We start from the raw sequence: 23,353 nt of genomic DNA on the forward strand, positions 1-23,353 counted from the left end.
CCAACACCTTGAGGGCCAAACTCAAAAACGTCAAGGTACACCTATACTTATTTACCTCAGTCCCCTGTTGGACCTACACGTCACAAAAAGTGCTTTGGATTTGGCCCAGCTGACCTCTTCCCCTCCATTCCTGCTTTCTCGGATGATGACAAGTAAACAACCACTATGGGAAAAGGTCTAAGGCAATGCCGTCTCTCAGTGTGGATGAACCACATTGAAGGGCTCGATAGCTACCAGATATTAACAGCTTCTGGACTGGACAGCTCAGCTGAAAACTATAAACTCCCTATATTTTCTTGAGTATAATAATGGAAATGAACTGTCAAAACAACAGAAATAGAGCCTCCTCCAAACCAATGAGCTCACACCATTCCCCTAACCCTAATCAAGCTCTACGTTTTTATAGGGTTACAACAATAACCTTTATGTAAACATCGGCCTCTATTTTAAAGTTGTGGATGGGGCTGCCAATGAGGAGTGTTTGTCCCCTAGCAGGCTTACAAAACAGAAAGATGTACAGTCTGAGAGGAAACAATTTAATCTTCCATTTGCTACTAGTTGCTAGATGTTGCGTTTGGACGGTTGAAGTCTTCGAGGCACGCACCTTGACTAATTGTGGACTGAGTATGGGATGTGACAGCATGGAAGAGATTAGCCGTGTGAGGAGGCTTGAATCAAAGGCTCTTTTCTAGGATTTAGCTGCTGTTCCTGCCTTTGACTAGACGACAAAATACTTTTAAAATATCATAAAACACCACACAGTGTGCGTCTCAGGTTTCCAAGGCCCCATTTGTGAAGTGGTTCAGGGTCTGAAATGACAGGTCTACATGACCACAGTAGTTTATTTTCCACTGGAGACTGTAGATGCAACTTTCAAAGTGACACCTTCAAACTGCTGACAAATAAAGGTGAACTCTTTCCGTTCCAGATTCCAGTAATACATCCTTGCAAAGACTAATTATTTATTACCCTGGGATAAGCGCACTTTGGGATTGTTTTCCCCCAAAAGAGAGAAAGTTCAAGCTAGAGGTGACGGCCATGGAGAATGAGGAAGCCACTGTAAACAAGTGTTGTGTTGTACTCTGGGGACGAATGCCCCGGTCTTTGATTTGACCAAATATCTTAAATTAATTTCTCCACTCCATGAAATAAGTATTTACTTTAGAAAGGCAAATCTGTATTGTTTTAAAGAGCAGATGTCACTTAGTTGAGTCGCTGGACCACACAGGAAGCACAATGGTAAGAAAAGTACAATTCAGAGAGCTGTCGTCTTCTCCTTCATCTCTCCACTCTACCCAAGTAACCATGGATTAATCACTTAACCCCTCTGGACCTCTGTTTCCTGTTAGTAAATTCCGAGTAATAACTCCAGCTCTTCTCTACCACACAAAGACATTTGGATGGCTAGCAGAAACAAGAGTTTGGTTCATTCCCCTGCATAGCCACACAGGAAGCATCGACTTAACTACTCACCCCATCCCCTGTTCCCACTCCTCCTCCTACCCCCCATACAGCTCAAAAAGAGAGGCAGAGAGGTAAAAGAGAGAGCTGTACAGCAGGACTCAATGAGAAAAAATAGTCAACTGAAATAAATTCATCTGAGTTTCAAGAAAACTCAGAACTCCTAGCTAACTTGATCTAACTTCATAAGCCATTAAATTCCCAGTGTCTTTTCTGTCTCTAGGACTATACTAGCCTCTGAAGTCATGCAAAAGACCCTCCAGACATGATCATCACACATTGTTTATTATCTTGTCATGGAGAAGACATCATTCATGAAGCCAGCACACTAGGTGTGGGCAACTTTTGAAAAATGGGGTGACAAGTTGTCTGTCCCTGTCCCACTGTAGTGCTCAAGATGGAAGGAGGAGAGAGCAAAGTCTATGCCTAATCTTAGATGTGGCTGACAAAGAAGTGGAGAAAGGATAGTGGGGTTCTGCATAGGCCAGCTCTTGAAGTTCATTGTGTGCTGGAAGAGAAGCAGAGTATTGTGTTGCATCCAGAACACTGCATATGAAGAATACACTATTCGAACTATGAAACATACAGAATTAAACGCATGGGTTTTGAATATAAAATATCAGATTTCAACAATATGTTTGTAGTTTGCTGCTTCAATTTATCCTGCTCAGGGGAACATACTCACTTCCCTTTGCCCTTAATGGTTCTTCGGTGTAAGTTTTTTGGAACTTAATTTCCTGGATTCTTTTGATATCACTGGTGGCACTTGTCACTCAAGTGTTTCAAAAGACAGATCCTCTGAGAGGATCCTCACGGAGGCACAGGGAGAGCATGCTAACTTTTGTTCTTCTAAGAAACAAGTGCAGATAGGTCAAACCAAAGAAAATGACCAAATTCTGTGAGGTCCTCTGAAGTATCAGGCTGTGTTATGGGATGTTTCTGGAGACAAATAGCACATATCCATAAAGAACTCCGTGTGCAATAAACATACCTAACCTACCTTTTTTTATTTTCAATCTACTTGTCAATAAAACTGAGTTCAAAAAGCCTGGGAGTTCTGTCAGGCAAATAGGTTACACTGGAGATTCTGTTTGGAAGCAAAGAGACAGAAGATAAAAGTTTTGCCTTTACATGTCCTCTGAACTTCTTATTTTCCAACTTTAAAATGCTTTTGACAAGAGGAAACAACACATAAGACAGGACTTCTGCTTATAGATGGAATAACAGAAACGGAATTTATCCTCCTGCCTTAAACAACAACAACAACAACAACAACAAAACAGGACAAAACCTATGACTTGTTCTCAGACATGAAACTATAGTAGACAGTGTGGAACTGTGATCCCTGAGAGAATGGTGACTGACTATAATTGCTGAAGGCCATTTTTAGGTCGCAGGACAGGGAGAGAGAACCTGACCAGAGGCTAGCAGTCCTCCTCAGTTGAGGAGAGAGAGAGATCAGAGTTCAGAGAAGCCAAGGCAGCTGAAATTTGAGGGATAGAGAATCAGGGGTAAGGAAACTACATAGTGAGAGAGCTCTAAGTATCTGTAGAAGGTTCTGGTCAAGTCCTTGGCTGGGTACTGATCTTCACATGCAAGAGAAGAAATTACCAGAGTTGAGAAAAAGAATCATCAGACACGAATGCGCACAACAACTTCCAAAGCTCACACAGGGCTAGGAACAGTCTGGGCCTCCCACCCTGGACAAGGTGGAAAGACATTGTCATATGGGGCATCATGTAAAATCCACAAAAGGGTATTTCCTTAGTAAGGATAAAATTAGACCTAGACTAAAAGCTGCTCTGGACATGCCCCAACAAAGCTTATAAGCAAATCAAAAAGACAAACTGATTCCAAGTCACTTAACTGTGTACCAGAACAAAACTCAACAGTATTTTTAAAAACACAACAAAAAAAAAAAAAATAAGCAAACACCAATTCATAATATATAGTACCCAATAAAAAATTAGAAGACATGAAAAGAAGCAAGGGAATATGTTCTGTAATAAGAAAAGTCAATAAATGGAAACAGCCAAGAAATAACAGATGATGGGACTAACAAATAAGGATGTTAAAACCAATAAAAAAATTAATAATAAAATGAAAAAATATAGTTAATAAGTAAAAAGTAAAGATAAAAATGGAACATAAGAAATTAATTTCAAAGTAGGCAAAGAATGAGGATAAAAGGAACAAAGAACAGATGGAAAAGAAAACTAATAACAAGATGGAAGTTTTAAACTCAAATAGTTCATCACAGTAAGTATAAATTGTCCAAACACTTAAAATACAGAGATTCTCAGATTGGATTAAAAAGCAAGATCGAACTGTATATTATCAAGAAACTTGAAATATAATGACATGGGTAAGTTAAAAATAAAAGAATGGAAAAATTTTTTTAAGATTTTATTTATTTATTTGAGAGAGAGAGTACAAGCCAAGGAGAAAGGCAGAGGGAGAAGCAGACTCTGCACCGAGAGGGGAGCCCGACATGGGACTTGATCCCAGGACTCTGGGATCATGACCTGAGCTGAAGGCAGACGCTTAACCAACTGAGCCACCCAGGTGCCCCAAGAATGGAAAATTATATACACAAAAAATACAAATAACAGAAAAGTTGGCGTGACTATATTAGACAAGGTAGATTTTAGAGCACAGGATATTATCTGAGATAAAGAGAGAGATTTTATCATAAAGGAATCAATCCATCGAGAGGACATGGCAATCTTAAATTATGTACCTAATAACAGAGTTAAGAGGACATAACAATCTTAAAGTATGTACCTGATAATAGAGTTTCAAAATATATGAAGAAAATTTAATGAAATTCAAAAGAAAAATAGACAAATTCACGATTACATTTGAAAGTTCAACGCTCTTCTCTCAGTAACTGATAGAGAAAATAGACAGAAAATCAGCGCAGATACAGAAAATTTAAACAAACTAATCGATGAGTTTGGCTTAACTGACGTTTATAGAACACTCCTCTCAATAGCACCTAGAACAGTCACCAAGATAGACTCCACTGTGGGCCGTAAAACAAGCTTGTGCACACACACGTGTGTGTGTGTGTGTGTGTGTGTGTGTATAAATTAATGAAATTGAAAACAGAAAAACTATGAAAATAAAAGTTTGGAGTTTGAAAAGATGAGCAAAATTGATAACCATCTAGCCTGACTGGTGAAAAATAAAGGAGAGAAGACACAAATCACCAATATTAAGAGTGAAAGATGGGATATCACTGTAGATCTTACAACTGTTTAAACAGATAATAAGGGAATATTGTGAATTTGATGTCAATAAATTTGGTAACTTAGATGGAATGATAAAATTATTTGAAAGACACAATCAAAGTTCATTCTAGAAGAAATAGATAAACTGAGTAGCCTTGTTTATAATTTAAAAAATTTAACCCATAGTTTAAAACCTTCGCATGAAGAAAACTCCATAAGATTTGACGTGAGAAATTATTTATGAGTTCTTCCAAACATATAAGGAATAAATAATAGAAATCCTATGCTAATTTTTTTCATAAAAGAGGAGTGAACACTTCCTATCTCATTTATGAAACCCACCTTACCTTCAAACCAGAATCAGACAAGGTATTACAACAAAAAATAATTACGAACCAATTTCCCTCATAAACATAAACATTAAAATCTTTAACAAAGTTTTAGAAAATCAAATCCAGAAGTACATAGAAAGGATAATACCTTATGACCAAGTGGAATTCCTCCCAGGAATGCAAGATTGGTTTAATATTCAAGACCAATTGATAAAATTCACCATCTTAACAAACCGAAAAAGAGAAATCACAAGTTCATCTCGATAGCTTTGGAAATAGCATTGGACAAGATTCAACATCCATTCATGATAAAAGCTCTCAACAAACTAGGATAGAAAGAAACTACTTCAACTGATAAACAGCAGCTATGAAAACTCTAGAGCAAACATTATACTTAATGGTGAAATGCTTTCACTCTAAAATCAACAATAAGGTGGACTTCTTTCTCTCACAGACTGGGAGAAAATATTGCAAATATATATTGGATAAAGGACATGTACCTTTAAAATTCAATAGTAAGAAAAACAAACCAGTTAAAAGACAGGACAAAAAATTAGATTAAACACGTCACTAAAAAAAAGATACACAAATGGCAAACACAGAAACAGATGCTTAATATCATTAGTCTTTAAGGAAATACACAGTAAAACCACAATGAGATACCATTACACACCCACTGAGTGGCTAAAATTTTAAAAACTATGCTAACCAGGATATAGAACTAGACCCCTCTTCACTGCTGGTGGGATGCAAAACGGTAAAGCTCCATGGGAAAACTGGTTGGCAGTTTTGTTTTGTTTTGTTTTGTTTTGTTTTGTTTGTTTTGTTTGGAAGTAGGCTCCATACCCAGGGTGAGGCTCAAACCCACGACCCAAGACCAAGACCTGAGCAGAAATCAAGAATCAGAAGCCCAACCAACTGAGCCACCCGGATGCTCCTGGCAGTTTTTTTTTTTTTTTAAGTTAAAAATACACATACCATATGACTTTCAACCCTTCTATGGTATTTATTAAAAAGAAATTAAAAATATACATTTATACAAAGTCTTTACTCAAATGTTCATAGCAGTTTTATTCATAATAATCAAAAACTAGAAACATACAAAGTGTTCATCAATTGTTTGGTGGATAAGCAAATCGTAATATATTCATTCATGGACTACTACTCAGCAATAAAAAGGAATAAACTAATGATACATAATAAATAATATGGATGAAACTCAAAAATGTATGATAAACAAGAGAAACTGATCACAAAAGACTGCATACTCTGTGGTTTATGTGAAACTCTAGAAAAGCCCAAACTAGAAAAAGCAAAGGTAAATCAGTGATTATCATGGTGTAAGAGGGAAGAGGAGAGGGGCGCCTGGGTGGCACAGCGGTTAAGCGTCTGCCTTCGGCTCAGGGCGTGATCCCGGCAGTCTGGGATCGAGCCCCACATCAGGCTCCTCTGCTGAGAGCCTGCTTCTTCCTCTCCCACTCCCCCTGCTTGTGTTCCCTCTCTCGCTGGCTGTCTCTATCTCTGTCAAATAAATAAATAAAATCTTTAAAAAAAAGAAAAAGAGGGAAGAGGAGAAGAAAGCCCTACAAAGGAGCACAAGGGAACTTTTGGGGGTGATTAAATGTCCTGGTATAAACATCTGTATCGAAATTTTCACATGAATATAACATTCCCATTTCTCTTGGGTATATTTCTAGGAGCAGAATTGCTGGGTTGTATGGTAACTCTATGTTTACCTTTTTAGGGAACTATCTATATCATGATTGCAGTGATGGTTATACACTGTATGTATTTGTCAGAACTTAAAAAATTGTACACTTAAAATTGGTCAGTTTTATTGCATTCAGTTTATACTGCAATAAAGTTCACTCTTAAGCAAAAAAACAAAAAAGTTGAGATCGAACAGGGGAAAATCATGAATAACCCTAAATTATGCCCTTCACTGATGCACAGTGCTCAAATTAACAAGATGCCACTACATCTCTATTTACTTTGTGCCGTGTAGACTCGGCCAAGTCACAAATCTTATGTGCGTTCTGAAGAATGGATAGGAACATAGGCATTAGAGAGAACAGGCTGGGGTTTCACTCCTGGAGCCGTCACCTACCAGCCGATGGGCACGCGGTATGCGAGTTCAGTTGCCCCCAAACGTCCCCTGCTCCGAGCATCCGCCACCTCCCCTTGGCACGTCCTCCACCCTTTGCAAAAAGCATTCCCTGTGAGCATTTCAGATCAGGGTTTCCTTCTTTGATCTTTCCAGGGTTTGTCATAGTTTCTATGAAGATCTTTCCACTGGGAAGTTTCCTGCACTTTTCTGTGTGTGTGTGTGTGTGTGTGTGTGTGTGTGTCTGTGTGTGTCTCTGTGTGTGTGTGTCTGTGTGTGTGTGTGTTCTGTCAGTTTTCAAGTTTTAGAACAGAACACTGTGTGCTTAGTCCACCTTCTTTTATCTCTCAGAGCTGTTTCCTCACCTAAAAATTAGTCTTCTCCTCTCAGTGTTGTTGGAAGAACCAAGCAGCACAATGATCTAGAAGAACTGTTTAAAAGGGAAACCAAGGGGGCCTGGATGGCTCAGTCAGTTAAGCGTCTGCCTTCGGCTCAGGTCGTGATCCCAGGGTCCGGGGATCTAGCCCTGCGTCAGGCTCCCTACTTGGCAGGGAGCCTGCTTCTCCCTTTCCCTCTGCCCCTCTCCCTGCTCAGGCCCTCTCTCTCTCTCTCTCTCTCTCTCTCTCTCAAATAAATAAATAAATAATCCTTAAAAAAATAAAATAAAAAGGAAACTGAATAAAAGGCTTATAATGAAAGCCAGTGTGTTTTCTAGAGTGAGTTAAAAGCCAAACATGAGATTTCTCATTAAAAACTTAACTCTTTCACTAATAAATTTTTCTCATCTTATATATGTCCTACTTGAGTCCTCCCACGCTTCCCAGGAAATTCCTAACGTTCATTTATCCACAAAGACAAATTAAACTAGTGTTGAATTTTTAGAATGAGAAATAGATGAGAGATGATAGATAGGTAGGTAGATAGATAGATGATAGATAGATGGATGGATAGATAGACAGACAGGTGATAGAAAGGAAAAAGTTGTTTCTTGTTTTCTAATATTTTTACGGGCATATTAAATATACTTATAGATGTCTTTATTTAAAAGTGATGAAGCTGCATCAAGCATATAAGGAAACCATCCCCTAGAGTGGTCTTCTAGAAATCTGCCCTCAAACACAATGAAAATACATCTGTTGTCTTTTCTCCATCCTATAACACATACTTGAAATTCTCAGAAGACTTTTTAGCTTCTCTCAGCAAATAGAAGTAGGTTCTCTGCTCCTACTTGCACAGAATTGCAGCCCAAACACTCGCCTGGTAGAGTCTGCTCGGCTTCCCCGCCAGAGGTTCTCTCAGGACAACAGGAAGTGCCCGAGGAGAAAGAACGGGCAGGGAGCCCACGTGGGAGCTGGTGGACACCCGAGACAAGAACGGGCTGTGCGGGCAGACCCGCGTCACACTTGCTCTGCGCTCAGGTCCGGGCTCCTAAAGTAACACGAACCATTTAAAACCGTGTCCTGCACAAACGCATGCACATATCAGGTCTACGGGCCAACTCTATTTAGCTAACAAAGGAAAGCTTGAGCTTGGCCCGAGTCATCAAGCGGAAAAACCAATGCGCAGTCATGTCTACCTGCCAGCGGAGGTCGGACAGCACCCACAACCCGGAGCCCAGACAAGGTCAGGAACTCGCGCCCCGGCCCGCCTGCCACGGGTCAGCTCGTCAAGCTGAAGTGAGCCGGCAGTTGTGCCCGAGACATTAGCTCACAGGACTTCCAAAGCAATAGAGACGCCTGTGAATGTCGAGTAATAGAGAGTGACATTCCTTATGTTGTGTCAGTTTTCAAACGCAGCGAGACGGAGATATAGATGTCAGCTCCTAGGACAGGCTGGCTTCACTGCCCACGGACATCACACGGCCAGCACCTGTCCGCTCAGCAGGCTGTGTGCCTCGAAGTGGAGGAATATGCGTGATTCCTCCCCAGCCTCTCCTCCCCAGGCTGCAGTGGCTGGAAAGGGGGTGCCTCCCCCCAGTCTGTGCCAGCACATGGAGAGCAGTCAGGGGAGACCACTTATAATTATTGGACGCAGATGGTCATTTCATTAGCATATACACCAAGCAGCCTGTTACGGGACGTTGAACTGCCCCTCAATCCCTCCTCCTCACAAGCCTTCGGGCTATCAGGCAGTATATTTTAAGCAAAGAGGAACCTTCATCAGGCCACTCTGGACGCCTGTTTGGTGAGACAGGCAGAAGTGTTTTAGGAAACCCTAAAAGAACGACGAGTTTCTGGGTTCATGCAACTTAAGAGTCAGACACAGACACAGAAACTCGCCCGTTCCTAAATGAGGTCCTCAGAGTGTGTGGAATCTATCGTTAGCGCCGGTAGGCTTCTCGGCCCTCGTTCCATGAGTCGAGACCATGTGAATCCGTAGCAGGTTGTAAATCATAGAAATGGACCCTCAGGAGAACACGAAGGAAAGACTCATCTTGACTATTCAGTGTTCCCGGTGCAGAAAGGATCTCAGTGGCCAGGAATGGCTGGAAACACAGGTCTCCACATTTTAAATGAGAAGAGAACTTAAGGGACACACTGGCCGGGCAGTTTCTCAAACATTGTTTGAGCAGCACACCCTGTGTGCAAATAGCACCGCTGAATAAGGGCCAATGTTTAGGACAGGGAAAGCAAAAGACTTTTGAAGGAGAGTTTTGGGGCCCAGAGACTGGTCCACCTGTCTCCCTTCCTTGAGAGTTCTCGGGGGAAATCTAGCTCTCGTCAGGGCACAGTTTGGAAAACACTGATTAGTAATGCTGTCATTATGGAGAAGGGACAGAGCCCCTGGGAAAAACCCTCATCTCCCTCTCCCACTGCCAGGCAGGGGTTCCATGCGGACCGCGTGGACTCGGAAGCATTTCTAGCAACAGTGCAGTGACCTACTTGGACAAAGAGCAACTCAGTTCACCTTTAGCTCTGAGTTCACCCACACGTACATGGGATCTCCTGAGGGGTGACAGCGTATAGACCCTCCAGCGCAGCCTGCAAAGCTCCTCCAAAGACACCTTAGTCTCACCATCCGCCCTGCTTCCAGTGCCGTGCCGGCGGGAGCGCACACCCCAGCCCATGCTATGTATTTGGTGGTAAATGTATAAGAAGGTCCCACCTGCCCAGGGAAAAAACCGTGGGGAGGCAGGCATCTGAATCTGATCGATAAGGACAGACCATCTGTGAGAATACAGGACCCTCTACTCCTTCCCACCTTCCCCTCGACAGGATTTTGCTGGCCGAGTTCTCTCAATAACTGTACTTGGCCTCGCTTTCTGTAGACACAGCAGAAAAAAAATTATTCCTGTTCAGGAACAGAAATTTCCTCAGATTCTTATCCATGTATCTTCTGTGCATTTTAAAGTCTTTTCACAAGAACTTGCACCATTCTTAAAAAATGCCAGCTCTCTGGAAAGCGTGTCTTAATCTCAGAGTACAAGGTTGATATATACACCCAGGCCATCGTGACTCCGAGACGGTACCCACATTTATTTCATGGTTCACATAAAGCTTCCTGCCCGATGCGTTCTCCATGCATCTTTTCCCTAATTGCGTCAACATCAGCGCCTTTTTAAAAACGTAGTAAATCTCTTTGATTAGGACTTAAGGCTGGAATCATTCAATTTGTGTTCAACTCAACTGTCTTATCTCCTCGTGTGCCAGGCTGTTCCTGGCATGGTCAGCCCTGCATCTCTGTGTGGCCTGGGATGCCAGGGCATAAAAACGACAAACAGGAACATTCGAGCAGGACAGACAGGCTTTCTCTGGCTTTCCCGCTCCTGGGACCCCGGGGATGATGGACAGGAAACTGTCACGTGATCATGGCTTTATAAATACTCAGGCTTCTCCTCCCATATAGAGACGGACAGTGGCCCGAGCGCAGACCTATTCATTTCAAAGGGAAGAGACAGATGTACATATGTTGCCTATGAGTGATCTCAGGCAGTCTCCCAAATGCCAGGAAAATCTTTCTGTAGGGAATTGTTTTAAGAAGAGCACACCTCCTTGGGGCGCCTGGGTGGCTCAGTCCTTAAGCGTCTGCCTTCGGCTCAGGACGTGATCCTGGCATTCCGGGATCGAGCCCCGCATCAGGCTCCTCTGCTGGGAGCCTGCTTCTTCCTCTCCCACTCCCCCTGCTTGTGCTCCCTCTCTCTCTGGCTATCTCTCTCTCTCTGTCGAATGAATAAATAAAATCTTTAAAAAAAGAAGAAGAAGAAGAGCACATCTCCTGAAGTGTTAATGCTCTTGTCTTTCCTTTTTTATTCATTCATTCCATCACCTGACATTTATCGAAGAACTACTATATGCAGGCATTACCCCGCTCATGGGCGCATTCCCTCATTCCCTCGTCGACCAACCAAATAGTAAACAACAGTTTCGGGCCAGGAGTCTTGCTAGGTGCTGGGCATACAGAGAATGAAGACTGTCCCTCTCTAGAAGAAGGTCAAGGGGCGTTAGTGCTGAGTCAGTGGCTGCTTAGTACTCAGCTCTTGCCTAGAGCTCTTTGGCCATTGTCTCATTCAAGTTTCACAGGAATCCTGGCCCCACTTTACAGAGGAGGAAACTAAGGACCCAGAAAATTGAAGGCACCATTGCAGATCTTTCTAATTCCAAAGCTGAAATGCCTTCTAGCTGACTGATGCCTATAGCATAAGAGGAAAGGATGTGCTCTAAGAAAAGATACATAGAGAGTAACATCGTAGCACCATCCTTTCCGTCCAAACATGATAGTGATTTCTATTTTTCTTTGTGCACCTGTGCTTAAAGAGATGAACAACGTGGAAAAGAGTTTCACAGTTGCTCAAAAAGTTAAACATAATTACCATATGACTCAGCAATCCCACTCATGGAGATACACCCAGAGAAAAGAAAACATTTCTTTATACAAAAATATGGACACAAATGTCCACAGAATTATTCATAGGAGCCCCAAAGTGAAAACAACCCAAATCTTCATCAAATGGTGAATAGAGGGGTACCTGGTTGGCTCAGTCAGTTAAGCAGCTGACTCTTGATTTTAGCTCAGGTCATGACCTCAGGGTCCTGGAATCAAGCCCCACACTGGGCTCTGTGGTCAGCGGAGAGTCTGCTTAAGGATTCACACTCCCACTTCTTCTACCCCTACCCCCACTCTCTCTCTCTTTCTCTAACTCTCAAATAAATAAATAAATAAATCTTTTTAAAAAGTGATGAATGAATAAACAAAAAGTGGCAAATCCATACAATGGAATGTCATTCAACCATGGAAAGGAATGAAGTACTGATACATTCTACGAGGGGACTGAACCTTGAAAACACTATGCTAAGGGAAGGAAGCCAGGCACAAAAGGCCACATGTTGTGGGATTCCATTTATATGAAATGTCCAGAATAGACAAATCATCCACAGAGGCAGAAAGTAGATGGATGGTTGTGGGGGGCTGGGAGGTGGGTGTAAGGGAGAGTGACTACTAACAGGTGCAGGTTTCCTTCGGGGGTGATGACAATGTTCTAGAATTAAACCGTGGTGATGATGGCACAACCTCGTGAAGATACAAAAACCCACCACACTGTACCCTTCAAATGGTGACTTCTATGATATGCAAAGGACATCTCAATTTGAAAAGGGAGAGGGTTCAGTGGGCCTCTGTGAGTGAGGATTCTGCGCCCTCCTACCCTCTAGCTCATGGCCAAGGACAGCTTCACTGAAGGACTCTTTCGCAGCTCCTGCCACTTCGGCTGCTCACAGCAGGGAGCAGATGTCAGTCTGCCAGACACCCCCATCCCCAATTCAGAGAAGCTGGGAGGGCAGCACTTGGCAGAGTCGGAAAGCAGGTGACGCGTATCTCCCCGGCTCCCAGCTGTCCTTCCCCTAAGCCGGCCCTGGGCCTCATGTCAGGAGGCCCTAGTCTCAGCCCTGCCAGTAACTTGCTTTTTGACTTCCAAAAAGCCTTAGTGCTCTTTTAAATAGGCTAATGCGTCAAACTTTTTGCCTTAAATAAACGAATAGGAGGAGAGGGCCCCTCCCTATCCATTTTTTTCTCTTCTCAGATGATGGCAGCTGCCTACTTAACCTTGGGTAATGCTAAAAATCAAGCAAGCAGCCACTAGACATAAAGGCAAAGCCGATCAGCACCTGGCCTGCCAGTTCTAAGGTGGACAGCTGCAGACCTGGGAATCTCCTTCCAAGGAAATGCACCTCCATCAAGGGTCGCCGGGGAGACTGAGAAATTCACACTGTCCCGGGAGGGCTGGCTGGGTGCTTTGATTCAGTAAGTCATAGATCTTCAGAGCTGGAAGGGTCTTCCAGCTCATTTAGTTTAGGGTTTTCGTTTTATAAATGAGAAAGCTGAGCCCTGGGCACTTACACTCCTTATCCCCAAGTCACAAGCTAATAGAGGCACAACCCCATTCTCTCCTGCGTCCTGCCCAGGGTTCTTTTTAACCCAGAACACTACTTCTGTAGCGTCATCTCTTATCTGTTGAAATCCTGGGCCCAAGATGACCAAAATGCATTTGTCCTAACACTTGGGTCAAGCCCGACGCTCTCTGAACGCACTGTAGCTCAGACATTTGATTTGACTCATTTCGGGCTTGTTTGCAGATCCAAACAGAGCAGGGCCCTAATTATATGAAAATCAAGAAAAAGCAAGGAACATTATTTAGGGGAAAGTAAATGCTGCCCCTAAAATCCTTAACTGTGAGAGTCTTAACTCGTGAATGTATTCCTCACCATCAAGCATCTGGTCCATGGATTTAGGTGATTTTGTACATGTGTAACTTAGAACCCTTGCTTGAAATTGAGAGAAAACTCAACTCAAACTAGCTTATGAAAAAAGGAAATTTATTAACACACGCAGGTAGATTTTAGGCAAGGCTTGATCTAGGTTTCTAAAATGTCACTAGATATTCGGTGTTCCTCTCTTTATCTCTTGACTCTGCTCTCCTCCATATTGGCTCCCTGTTCATGGAGACTCACCTCATTCCAGAATTTACACACTCTTACCTTCAAGACCAGCAGAGAAGAATAAGCCCCCACCTCCCCAAGAGCTCCAACAGAAGTCCGAGAGTTATGTCTCAATGCCTCAGATTAGCCCAACAAAGATTTTTCTCTTCCTCCTTAGAAATATTGCTGTATTTTCATTCTCTCGGTAATATTACAGACTAATTAATAAAGGGTCATTAAACACCAAAGAGAATGCTCCTGCCATTTAACCTTTATTTATTAATAAAGATAATCTCAGCATCAAACCTCGCCTTTTAAAGAGCGGCTTTCTTACTCAGCTTGGACACCAAAAACACATTAAGGGGGGGGAAAAAGCTTACAAGAATCCTCTTCAAGGTCCACTCAATATTTTCTTTAGACTAAGAGATTATCCTCTGGAGGTTTGCACTGCTAATTATAATACACAGTTTGAGACCTTGAAATTGATCTAGTATGAAAACAGACTAAAGCCTCCTGCTATCTGGGATGATTCATCAAAGCCAGAAAGTGTGCCGTGTCACCAACCCCTCCAATAAGAGGAAATTGCTGGAAAACACGTTATTTTTGTAGAGTCGTTTGGCTTGGCAAACACATTCGTGTGAGTCAGGGTCAGCGCCGGGCAAAATGTGAAGTAGGAAAAGTTGGATCTCTACCATGAGCAATACTCCTCACCACACCCTCCCTTTGGAGCAAAGCTTTTCTCACCTTTCAGTAGCTTTGACTCTTCCCACACCTGTCATAGTGCCCTCATGTTGCACTCAGGATGCCCAGAACCCCCCTCTTTGGAACAGAGGTCTCTCCTCTCCTGGAAACCCTCCATCATCGTTATCAACAAACATTAGTACAACACCTATAACGTGAAAGCATTTATGGGGTGAGTTGGTCATCTGCCACTTTTTTCGCTGCTCTGTATCACTTTCCTTGGGGACCTGCCTCTTCCTTCCTCTATGCAATTCTTGTGGGGCTATCAATCAAGGGGAAATACCCCCCCCCTAGCAAATACCTCACTCAGGCTGGACAGGACAGGTGGATGACTGTGTGACCCAGATGAGACCAATCAGAGTCCCTCTTAGGGATGGCTATTAAGGCTGGGACAGAGAGAGCATTTTTCTTCTGCTATGTGACCCTGTGCTGTAAGAACCATAGAAGCCTGACGCTGACAAAGTCCGTCCTTGGGCCTGGGAAGGAAATCAAGCCAGAAGAAAGGAGAATTGAAAATGGGAGAGATATGGTCCTGAGAGCATCATGTGAGGACTGGACTGAGCTGCACCCAAACTTTCGTCCCCAGACTTTCCATCAACCTAAGCCATGAAATGATCTCTTCAGTTAGATTTGCTCGCGCCGTTTCTCTGGTTTTCAATCTAAGAGTCTTAACTGATACAAGATACGAAGACATGTAAAGTATCAGCAAGCTAATGCCTAACCAACTAAAGAGGACCATGGCCATATGAGCCAGGTAAGAAATTTTAAAAGGAGCCATCGGCAACAGAAGCTTCTTAGCAGAGCTCATTGCTTCCTAGAAATCTGGAACCAGCTGGCTGCACCTGCGGCCACGTGGTCTCGCTACTCCACTCTGTCTTTCTCGGCTCTTAGATCCCCCCACACTGATTACACGGCACCCTCTTGCCTGCTCTTCCATTACCCTCATTCATTAGTTGCCTCTGAAAACTTTGTCCCATATAATTTTGAAAAGCTCCTGGCTTTTCCTAGTGGACAGCAGATTTTCAGCCTTCCTTCTTTTCCTCCGATGTCAACACAAGCTTCCTCCACGAGCCCTGATGCACTGAAACCTCAGTCACGGTACACTTAGCGCCCTCCCTGGGTCACCACCAATTCCATCCCATCTTGTTTCTCTCCCAGGATCCCTGGTCCGAACCCTTGCAACACAACTTCCTGACGCATGAAGGAACTCATTTATGGGACTTCTCTACCCAATATCTTCATCCAAACCACCATCACCACCATCACACCTACCATTTATTTGTTAAACCCTTATTATGTGCTAAACAATTCATATCCATCATCCCAACTTGCTGAATAACATAGCTACAACCTTTCCAACTCACCAAAAAGAATGCCAGGCTGAATGGCCACACCTCCTGAAACAGAACGAATTCCCGATTCTATAACCCAGCTGTATTCCTCACTCTCCAGCCCCTGTCTGCCCTCACTTCCATGTCCTCTGTTGTATATTTCATTGACATCACAGGCTAGGTTTCAAGGGACCACGGAGATGTTACCCAGACTTCTGGTCCGAATTCATTCTATGGACTTTCAGCTGTGGATTCCCCTACCTATCTCATTGTTAATGAGAATAGGGTTAGTACCACATTGGGCCAGTGTAAAGACTTCAAGTGTAAACTTAAACTAATGATAAAGGACCAACTACGGGAAGAAATCACTAACAGCCGACTTCCACCTGCTAGTGTCAAGCCACACAGGAATTTCTGAGAACACTCTCAGAAACAAAACTAGGTAACATTTACTGAATTCTTGCTACATACAAGACATCCCACCTTCTATGTTCTGTATGCATATCATCTCATTTAATCCTCACACTTCCGATGAGCTGGGCGCTATGATTCTTCCCATATTATTATACTGAGGAGCCCGGGGCTTAGAGACGTTAAGTAACGGACCCAAAGTCACAAGGCTAATCTGGCTTCCGAGTGCTAGCTATTAACAACAATGCAGTGCCGCTCAATGGCGTCGTAAACCAGAACATCATCCTCTTGACATCGTCATCGACATAAATATCAGTAAGGTGGCCTAAAGGTGGGACCGCTGTCAGTAGTATATTCTTTTTCTATTGTTGTATAACAACTTACCACAAAACTCAGAACTTAAAAACAGTTTTCATCTCACAGCTCCACAAGTCAGGTGTTTGGGCTTAGCTTAGCTGGATCTCAGCACAGTCAGGGTGCTCGTGAAGACTGGATCTCATCTGAGGTTCTCCTCTAAGCCTCATCAGGGCCCTCCTCTAAGCTCAGGTAATTGTTGCAAGTATTCATTTCCTTGCAGCTATAAAACTCATTAAGACTTCCTTCTTTTTTAAGACCGGCATGAGAATTTTTCTGACTTCGGGGAGGCCCCGTCTATCTTGTAAAGGGCTCATCTGATTAGGTCAGGCTCACCCAGGATAATTTTCCTTTTGATGAACTCAAAGTCAACTGAGGAGGGACCTTAATTACATCTGCAAAATGTTTTCTCCTTTGCCATATGTAACATAGTCACTGGATGATACCCCATCACTTTTGCCATACTCTATTGGCCAGAAACACATGTAGATCCTGTCCCCAACTGAAGGGAAGAAATTATACAAAGGCATGGGTCATGCAGATCATCCTAGAATTTCGCTCACCATACCCCCCGTACCAGGTCTTGAACTGGTTGAGTAGCTAGACTTGCTACCCAAAGACTGGACCACTCTCCAATGACCTGATTCTAGCAGGGCCTCAACCTAGAGGCCAGAACCCGACACCTACTACCCCTGCCAGAACCAGAACACGTCTTTCTATGACCAAGGATCCAGAGCCGCAGTGGTTTCCAGGGTGGTACTGGTCCCTCCATCCTTTGCACACACCTGCCTGCCAGAACACCCAGCCCACCTGGCGGACCAGCCCCGCAGTGACACAGTGCTTGATGTGGCCGTGGCATCAAAAGATTGAGGACCATCTGGACAATAAAACCTGATCCAAAGCCAGCAAGTCATCGATCCAAAGGGAAGAGGCACAGGGTAGAATCCAGGTAAGAAGCTTCGTGTCAGAACCCAGGGTGCTGTGCGGACAAGCAGCAGTCACTGCTTCTCGCTCCCACCCGTCCTTCCCTCTGTTCCTCTAGGTAGGTCACCAGCCTGGCTCCCGAGCCCCCTAGGAGCTGACACCACCAAACAGCATGCTCACGATTGAAAATAAAGACAAGACTTGATGAAGGAATGATACAGGTAATGAATAGTAGGAATTCAGATGGAGGAGGGCTCAAGTCTTTTCAGATAACTTAGAAAATGCAGGAAAGAAATAAGAATTGAAGTGGTCAGCTGAGGTAGAGTTGAATTTCAGTGTCTGTAAGGTGCATTTAAAGCAATAGAGTATACATTCACAGAGGCACAGGGTCAAGACCACAGAGGACCCATTGAAAATACTTTTCTCAGCTCCTTTCCAATCAAAGGAGACCTCCTATCTCCCATTCCTTGCTGCCCTAATCTCCTCCCCACCATCTGATAAACTAATCCACGGGAAGGTGCAAATGGATTGATGAGTAGCATATTTGCATTTTAATAGGGACCTTCCAGACAGACAGCCTTAAACCCAAGTAACGGCTACAAATATTGGCCATCTCTGGTACTATGATAAGTTGGTAGGAGAGAAATAATATGTCAAATAAGCTTTCATTTTCCCCTCAAATCATTCTTTTTGCATGTGGAGCTCATCCCAGAATTCAGAGTTTAAATAAAACTCAGTGTGTCTGGTAAGTCAGATTTCTCATGGGAATGAGAATATTCATGTCCCAGGCACCTGAAGCCTCGCTCTGTGAGTAAAGTTCGCTCACAAACTCCTAGTATTGTTCTAAATATTTCAGACGTCAAATGATAACTTTATATGGGCCAGGGCCGTCTTTTGTGCTAGGGACAGGGCGTCTTTGCTGGACAGAATAGAAAAGTCCCTGAACGACTTTAAACCTGTAAATATAACATGTTGCTTTGGGATCTTTTTATTATTATTATTATTTATTCTAAACGCTCTCGAGTTTGGGAAATCTTGTGGCGCAACGATTAAATAAACACAAATCACAAAGGCAATCTTCTCAACTATTTAAAAAGATTATAAAAGGCAACAAGTCTTTTCACATTAAGGTTTTATTTTTCTTTAAGGTGTAGTAGTAGCGTTGCTCCGGGAAGGCGGTTCTACAAGAACGTAAAATAAGAGGTAACTAGGATGGGATTTACATTTTTCCTACTCTAGCTCACATCCGTTTCTTACTCAGGTGGTACTTGTCATCACACCAAAGTTAAGCTTTATGGTATCACTGACTGTGAACTAAATATGTAAATAACCCACAAAAGACACAGGACTATGAGTCCATGGCAGAAGAACCCGTAAGTTCATTTTTGAGACAAGAGAGAAAGGTTGGTGGGGACCCTGTACTTCCGCCTCCTTCGGAACATGAGTAAGTTCTTAATCTTCTTGGACTCTGTGATTTCCTTTAGCAAAATGTTGGCAATGCCTGATCAACCACAAAGTCGTGTCCTAAGAGCTTGCCAGGAGGCTCTTTTTGAAGACCCAACTAAATACAAAGTTTAAAGTATTCATTATTTTGCATTATTTCACTCATTACAATTCAGCTCTACACTCGAAGGGAATGTAGACACAAGGTTACTTTTGTAGGCATTCTATAAAGACTTCAAAACCCAGGTCTATAATTAAGTATGTAATTAACTTTTACCACATCCATACGATAGAAAAATTGGCCTCCTCCAGTGGACTTTATTGGAACATTGATTAAAGTTGAGGCCAACATGGCTACTGTTGGCTACAGAGTGGTACCTGACGTGCCATCAAGTGTTTCTGGTTCTCAAAATAATGATACCTTTAAACACTTTTCTTTTCTTCTTTTTTTAAAATTCCCAGAAGAGCTGTGGCAGGCTTCTTACTTTCTCTAGAGTTTAACATATGCACCATTTCAGACCAAACCCATTTCTTTTAAAAACCCACATATCAAAATTGTGTACTGCATCTTAATGCCGTCTGTGCCCCAGTATGTAATTTGTTTGGGGTTTTTCTGTTGCTTTGTTGTTGTTGTTGCCTTACTTTGAATAAGGAAATTAACCACTGAGTGCCTGAGGACACGCGGCACATGTTCCGGGGTTTGTGACACAGGAGAGCATAAAAGCAAGGATGGTAATATCTGCTAATAGAACTTCCCATCCCACGAGGGGGTTTTCATTTCTTTTGTTTGCACAATTTAAATAGGCAAAGCTACCCCTTTAAATGACATGAACCTTTTGTCCCTGGGAGATTTCGGTTATCAGGCCACAGTCTATCGGTTTGAAACCATTTCCTTCCCAATTAGCTTGCAGTTGGGTGGGGCGTCGTGCTGTGTTGCAGTTTCTCTACCTTCATGTGACCTTCGGATCGTCTGCGAGCTCTCTGGTTAGGACCAAAAATCACAGTCGATGCAGAGCGGCACCTGGGGTGTTTGCTCAAGAATTTTGTGCTTGAAACCTGATCGATCCAGAGGGTTGGGGGCCCGTGTTTTATCCGCAGTTGAAGGTTTCCTCAGTGAGTGACCGGGATACTTTCTCTTCCTGGGACTGCAGGGAATAAAAACCCAGGAAAATCTCCCCTGCAGTCAAGGCATTAGCAGCTGCGCCTCAGAGAACACCTTTATCGGCAGATTCTCTCTCTCCAACCCCGATCTCGTTTCACTGAGATTTGGGCTGTCCTTTTCCCCTGAAGCCAGTCCTCTCTAGCTATTTCCATCTCCCTTCCTTCCTGCTCAGGAATGATTGCCCGCAGACAGAAGGCAGCGACTGAAACATCCTTTCCTGCACTCTTCTCTTGGCCATATCCCGCCGACCACCAACGATAGATACAACTGGACAGCAAAGAATAACAACACAAGTGGGAAAAACTTAATGAATCGAGTGCAAACACCTAGATGGCCCCAAAAGATCCCAGAGCATAGGTAAAGTCAATACGAGCTCACCCAGTACTTCCATCATCTGAGGCAAAATCCTTCTGGGCAGCGTCTGATAACAGTCAAAGGGGTAATTAAGGAAAACTTTAAATCAAAATATAAAAGAGATTCCTGTTTCCATGAATATATCGGGGCATCATTAAAGTGCTAGAGGGATGATGGAAATATTGTAGGATCCCTTAAATTGTTCTAAGCAGAATCTTTACGTTAAAGCATTACAAAGTGTCTGAACTTCTCAACACAATAGAAAGTTATTTGGAAAGTTCAAAAAAGCATAAAGCCTTAAATATCATTTGTGCCAACCTTGTTCTACCAGCAAGGAAACCGTGGCCCAAAAAAGTCAAGGCACCGAATCCGGATGAATGAAATGACCCAGCGGCATTAATCACACAGCCAAGTTCAAGGCCAGCTCTCTTAACTCTGAGCTCACTGGGGTTTTTTTCCTACTGTTCTGTGGGAATCAGAAGGAGCTTGAGGAGTAACAATGACAGAAAAGAGAGGTCTAAGTCTTCAAAATTGTTTATTCTGCATTTTATTTGGAGTCTGCCTCTCTTGACATCTGAATCATCACCCTTTCGTTGGGTGAACACTCTTGAAAAGGAAGAGAAATTGCAATCCGGCCTAAGAAGTTTGTCTGACAAAGAAGGGGGGCTAAGAAATGTCGCCAGGGTTAAAGCGAAGCATCCAGGCCACACAAAGGAGCCCTAAGTGAGCTATTCTACAAGGAGCATTAGCCTGAAAATCAGAACTGCCCCCAAGCACTTCCATCTGTCAATCAGAAAACCTGGGGGCGGGGACTTCGAGAGCGGAAGCAATGAGTTTCCAAGCGAGATCTGAGGAGTACCAACTGTGCTCCGTGCGAGAGAGGCATGACCCCTCCATCACGGCTCTCATCAGTGCTGTCAACGCCGACTCCCCACCTAGACACCCACCAGAATGGCTATTTCAAAATGACAGACACCACCAAGCATCCGCAAGCATAGGGAGCCGCCCGGACTACCAGGCATTATTGGCGGTACCACGACCGCTTTGAAAGGGTCTGACAGTTTCTTAGAACACGAAACATACATCGGCCCTATGACGCAGCAGGCTTCTCCCAGGCGTTTACCCAAGAGCAATAAAATACATATTCACAAAAAGGCTTGTACGAAAATATTCGTAACAGCTTTATTCATGAAATGCTAAAACGGGGGAAAGCCCAGCAGTGGGAAAACGGATAAACAAACGATAGCATGTTCTTACAATGAAATAAAAGGAACAAACTGCGGGTACACGCCACAGTGTGGATGGAGGGGTGTCAAGAACGTGACGCTGAGGGGGATGAAGCCTCCCGCAAGAGTCCCGCGGTGGAAAACTCAGCAGTGGCTGTCTCTGTCAGCGAGGGAGGGGGCTCAGGAAAGCACTGGAAGGGGTGTGGGGGACCTCTCTGAGGAGATGGAAGTACTTTTTGTCTTGAAGGGGGCTGGGATATTGAGTAAAACTCAGTAAATGTGCATGTAAATCTCATGTCTAAAGAAAATTATAAACAAATACTGAACTTAGGTTAAACATGGGCTTTATGAATTATTTAGGGGGAAGTGCCCTGATGTCTGCAATTTACTTTGAAATGCATCAAGAGGGATGCCTGGGTGGCTCAGTCGGTGAAGCGTCTGTCTTCGGCTCAGGTCATGATTCCAGGGTCCTGGGATCGAGTCCTGCATCGGGCTCCCTGCTTGGCGGGGAGCCTGCTTCTCCCTCTGCGTGCTGCTCCCCCCCGCTTGTGCTCTCTTACTCTCTTTCTCACAAATAAATAAATAAATAATCTTTTTTAAAAATCTTGAAATGCATTAAGAAATTATAGAGTCTTGGGGTGCCTGGGTGGCTCAGTCGTGAAGCGTCTGCCTTCGGCTCAGGGCGTGATCCCAGGGATCTGGGATTGAGCCCGCAGCGGGCTCCTTGCTCAGTGGGAGGCCTGCTTCTTCCTCTCCCACTCCCCCTGCTTGTGTTCCCTCTCTCGCTGGCTGTCTTTCTCTCTGTCAAATAAATAAATAAAATAAGAAAGAAAGAAAGGAAGGAAGGAAGAAAGGAAGAAAGGAAGAAAGAGAGAGAAAGAAATTACAGAGTCCTGATGATCGAGGTATGGCTAGGTAGATGATTAGACGGATGGATAGGTAGACAGATGCATGGTAAAATAAGTATAGTAAAATATTAATGGCAGAATGTAGGTGTAAGTATACATATGTTCACTAAAAAAATCCTTTCATCTTTGCTGTGTGTATAAAAAGTTTTATGATAAAATGGGGCGAGGACTGCTTTGTGATTTAGGGCTGTGCTCCATCTACGGTAACAAGACTCTCTCTCTGTCTCTGTCTCTCTCTCTCAAATACACACACACACACACACACACACACACACACGCACAAACACATTACCTTCTTCTCTAGGAGTTTCCATTCCCAACTGTAAAGTTCATCAATTTGGGTGTGAGCACATCAGGAATGATTTTCCCTAAGAGTCCATTCAGCATTCGCAGGAAGAAATGGAGTGGGCCTATGGCAAGTTGGCGCTCTCTGACCCGCTTTGGCTTGGATCCTGGAT

This window comes from Ursus maritimus, unplaced genomic scaffold (genome assembly GCF_017311325.1).
Source record: "Ursus maritimus isolate PB19 unplaced genomic scaffold, ASM1731132v1 scaffold_18, whole genome shotgun sequence".
Classification (NCBI taxonomy): Eukaryota; Metazoa; Chordata; class Mammalia; order Carnivora; family Ursidae; genus Ursus; species Ursus maritimus.